General features: G+C 32.3%; 1 long non-coding RNA gene across 4 annotated transcripts; it reads left to right on the top strand.

The window, feature by feature from the left end:
* The first annotated feature begins 376 nt into the window (after nucleotides 1-376).
* On the top strand, nucleotides 377-3,633 carry LOC130734292 (uncharacterized). Of its 4 annotated transcripts, none has more exons than XR_009017871.1 (5): nucleotides 377-603; nucleotides 795-850; nucleotides 1,694-1,874; nucleotides 2,005-2,071; nucleotides 2,667-3,633. It is a non-coding gene; the product is annotated as an uncharacterized LOC130734292 (long non-coding RNA). The 4 variants fall into 4 exon arrangements; XR_009017872.1 differs by lacking the exon at nucleotides 377-603 and having other exon boundaries at nucleotides 616-850; nucleotides 2,667-2,746; nucleotides 3,120-3,629; XR_009017870.1 differs by lacking the exon at nucleotides 377-603 and having other exon boundaries at nucleotides 616-850; nucleotides 2,667-2,746; nucleotides 3,102-3,629.
* The last annotated feature ends 1,061 nt before the right edge of the window (nucleotides 3,634-4,694 follow it).

Below are 4,694 nucleotides of genomic sequence, written 5' to 3'. Positions count from 1 at the left end.
TTTTTTTTTTTTTTTTTTTTTTTTTTTTTTTTTTTTTTTTTTTTTTTTTTTTTTATATTTTACTATTTAATGCATTTAATGTAAAGGAGAGCAAAAAACTCAAGTCTCCTTTACATCTATAAACTCTATAAAGTGAGAGTTTGTGCAGCATTGGGGGCAAACCAGTCATTCAACACCTTAATGCACAGCAATATAATTTTTAGCATGGACATTTTAGTAAAAGTACACATTATTTCCTAAAGATTCGATCCTAGCCGTTTATTCCTCAATCACAATTTCCCTTTTCTTACGTTTCTTTTGCTCTTTTCTGTTCCCTCAGCCTTCCGTTTTGTTTTCCATTCGCTTCCGTTTTGTTTCTCAGCTGTCCGTCTTTTCCATTCACTTGGAAGTTGGAATGTCTCCACTCTCCATCTTCACTCTCTTCGCCTCTCTCCCTCTTCTGTTTCTTTGTTTGCGATGTTGAGGCCAGAGATTCCTCTCCCCATTACATCGCAAGGCCCTCTCTTTAAGTGGTTGGGACAGAAGATCTAGAGGACACAACCTGTGCCATCGTCGATGGCGAACTGAGGAAACTGTTTCGTCCATTTGGAACTTCAGTTTTCGGTGAGTTTTTTAAAAATATCCCATTGTTTTGTATTGCTTTGGCCTTTTCTCCATTGTTTCCTTCCGTGCAACTCATTCGTGCAAACCTTTGTTCATGTGGTTATGGATATGGATTTGACATGTTCTTCATCCCAAACTCATTTCATTTTATTTATTCTACTTTTTTTGGGCAAATTAAACCAATTCCGCAGGGTACCATTCTGTCTTCCTTTGAAGCTCACCGATCACATTCTCTTCTGTTCCCAAGGTAAGAACTTTCACCATTTTTCTGTTTGCTTTCCCATAAAAAGGAGTGTTTTTTCCATCATTTTGTAGATTATGAGTCTTTCATTTGGTTACACACATGTTGGACTCCCTTAGCTAAATAATCCCTAATTTCTTACTCATCCCCCTCTGCTGCTTCATCTTTTTATAAATTTAATTATGGTTTAACATCTATCTTTCCCCTCTTATTCCTCATTATTCAATCTATTCATCATAACTTCTTTTTAAAGGATCTAAACCAGCAAAAGAAAGATCAGGAGGAGGTTCTTTTGTGCAGTTTCTTCTATCTCTGCTGCTCACATACCACTATTGATTTTTTACCAACAATTTCACTCCTTCCAATATCTGTGATATTCTAGAAAGTTTTTAACTTTCAGGTACTTTTTGTTGCACTATGAGCTGGATTTGAGCCTTTGCAATCCAAGTTTTGGGTTCAAAGAAGAGTATGTTTTATTTTCCCATTGTTCAGATGGGTGTGGGGCTCTCTGGCACCTCTAATAAGAATCAAAAGAATCTAAAACCTGATGTAACAGAAAGTTTGGCACTATTGTCCTATATATTCAATTCTTTATGATAAGAGTAAATCTCCAACTAATCTTGGGTTAACTGCAACCTAATTGTTTTTCCCTTTGAGATCACTCAATTGTTCTTATTATGGGTTCAATTGATAATCACATAAGGGACTCTTTAATTTGTATAAGAAAAGCTTCCGCATCAGTGTATGCGTACTCAGTTTTTTTGAGCTGCTACTAATTCTCTTCAACTCAATATCTTTGCTTGCGTAGTTTTTATTTAATTTGACATTTCTTGAACTTCTTTTTATCAGCTACTTCAAGCAGCCTCCATATCCGGATGAAAACATAGAAAAGAGTGCAGGCTATGAGCTGGGTTAGAAGATGGTGCAGTTCTTAATTGGCTCATCATATTACCCTGTTGCATGTTGTTTCTTTGAAGACTTCTGTTAATTGTAGACCGGTGTTCTACATAGAGTTTATGATGTGGTTAATGTAAGTATCAATTTTTTCCATTGGATTATTTAATCCAAATGTTTTAGAAAATATGGCAGAGAGAATTTTCTATATTGCAAAGGTGTGAAGTTCTCAATATCTTTATTATTATATTCCCTTCTTATTCCAGTTGAAAAGGTGAGTTTGAACCGACGGTGGCTACTGTCATGAAAGTAAAGCAAATGAATGCTTCTAAGGTAAACATTAACTTGCCACTGCTTCTAATCATTTTCTCTACTGATTGTTCGACATTTCATGGCAAGGGTAAGAAAACAAATGTTTTACATAAAGATTGGGGAAGGAGGGAACAGCAGTGGATCGGAGGTGCATCGAGGTGTTGCTAACTTGAGGCAACACGCTACTCATCTATACTATGGAAGCGGCTAGATGAGGGCATAGATTCTGTTGATGAATGGCTAATGAACTGGAAAGTCTTTTTTTCGTTTGGTTGAATTAAGCAGCAAAATGTTGATGTGGCTGCTGAAAAACTCAGTGCTCAGGATAAAGGAATTCAAGTGTTGGTAGATGTTTGCCATATTTTTATTGCTCAACAAAGGAAGAGTTTGATTAAAAAAGTTGTTTTTGTGAAAGTTTGTTGGTAGATCAACTATGAAATTTGTATAAGAACATGATTTGTTATTAGTTCTTCAGATAAACTAGGCTGAAAAATGTGATATATGTCTGCTTCTTTTATTCAATCTTTTGATACAAGGTTTCTTTTATTTAACTTAACTTCTTATTATGGATTCCACTTCTATTTTAATGTGCATTTATCTTTTGATTTTGGACTAGAGGTGGAAGATTGAAAGAGAAGGAAAGGGAATAGAGTGTTTATTGAGAGGCGTCCATCACAGTCAGCGTCTTCAACAGCGGTATAAACTCTTCTTTTATTTTGCTTTATTTATGACTTTTCCTGATCCTTTTCTATTTGTGTGCAAACTTCAAAGTTCAAACTCTACACTTTCCTTGAAGAATTATTTCATTAGTTACTCCTGGCAAACTTGAAACTCTACACATTCTGCTATAAGTCTCCATGCCAAAATTGACGACTAATCAAAATTGTACGTACATTATAAAGCATGGCCATAAGTTCTGAAGATTGTATACCACTCAAATTTCTCTTCTCTATGTCCAAACTTGCAAAAATCTTTCCTAAAACTTAGCATCATTTGATAATTTTACTGAATATGAAAAAATCTATTTTACTGTTGTAAATTGGTGTCTCAGGGAACATCCATTATGCAGGAACCAGAGGACTTCATTAGTAATATGTTCTAATTAAATTGGGAACAACACCAGTGCATCCCTTTGAGGCTCTGAGAATATCCAAGCCTCTCAATTAAGAGACAAAGAGGAGTTTCAAAATGGGTAGATCTTGGATGCTATAAACCATAGGGATTTTAATTTGACAGGACTGAGGTCAGCCACAAAAAAATTCAGAGCTTGGTACAAGGAGAGAGCAGCATCATCGTGGGATATGGATTTGACTATTATCATCAAGAAAGGATTGAAATATTGTTGTGTAGTATCATTGTGATTACCTGTTGTGTGACCTCCCTATCCTCCCCCTGAAAAAAAAAAAAGAGAATTTGTTGAGCTTTTTATGTTTTGTATTGCTATTGATTGAAACTTAACCAGTGTTGTATAATAGAAAAATGTAATGATCCTTAATAAAGACTTTTGCGTTGTATAATGGATGGTACCAGGTTAATTGAAAGAGTGCATTGATCCTTATTGGTGAAATTCAAATATTGTTTTGCACTATATGAATATACAAAATTGATAATTATTTGCAAATTAAAAGAAACTTTTTATGGGGTGCTGGCTTTTAGAATTTTTTTTATTTTGGTGCATTGGAATAATACATTATACCATCCAGAAATTGATCTCTAGATTTTTCCTTTCCATACCCATCTTACCACTTGAGTCATCCTTCGGGACAAACTTATTAGAATTTGAATAAGAAATAATATATATATTCACTTTAAAAAAAGTATATTTTGAAATAATTAATATGTAATTTATCATATTACTAATTTATAAATTACTATATGTTGTAATATATCACACAGATACATTCATTCTCATATACATTTATTTTTTAAAGTATCCTCATATACGTTAGTGTTTAGTTAATATTAGTTACATTCTCATATACGTTTATTTTTTAAAGTACCCTCATATACGTTAGTGTTTAGTTAATATTAGTTACAGATTAAATAAAAAAGTTAACACCAGTTTCATAATTCCATAGGATTTTTTTTTTTTACATCGGAAAGATAAATAAAGATAAATTTCACATTCCAGGAATTGATCACTGAATCTCCCTCACCCAACCCACATGTACCATAACTCTTACTACTTGAGATATATTCGGGCATATTATAATTTTTTATACATACTATATTATTAAATTTATTAATAATATTTAACCATCGAAGGTTAAGGATTTAATTAACATTAAATTTAAGTTGACATGATTAATCATTTAATATTTATTCAATATATTAGTTAAAATTAATATTAAAATTAGAAACTAAAGGGTTTTAACATTAGATGTCATATCAATGCTAACAAAAAAATTCACTAAACCTTCCCCTTACAACTATTAGTCTTTCATTTTCGAAATATCAGTTATGAAATTCCATAAGACATGATCAATTAGTTTATATTTCTATAATATATTGATTAGTATATTATTAAAGAATGTAAAAATTAATCGCCAAAATAAAAGGTTAATGTCAGTTATGGTATTCCAAAAGGTATTGTAATCTTTTACAGTTATATTAATTAATAATCTTAAAAAGTGAATTTCCAAGA

The sequence above is a fragment of the Lotus japonicus genome, chromosome 1 (assembly GCF_012489685.1).
Source record: "Lotus japonicus ecotype B-129 chromosome 1, LjGifu_v1.2".
In the NCBI taxonomy this organism is placed as follows: Eukaryota; Viridiplantae; Streptophyta; class Magnoliopsida; order Fabales; family Fabaceae; genus Lotus; species Lotus japonicus.
Note: the sequence above shows the minus strand (reverse complement) of the source record. Positions and strands in the feature narration are given on the sequence as shown.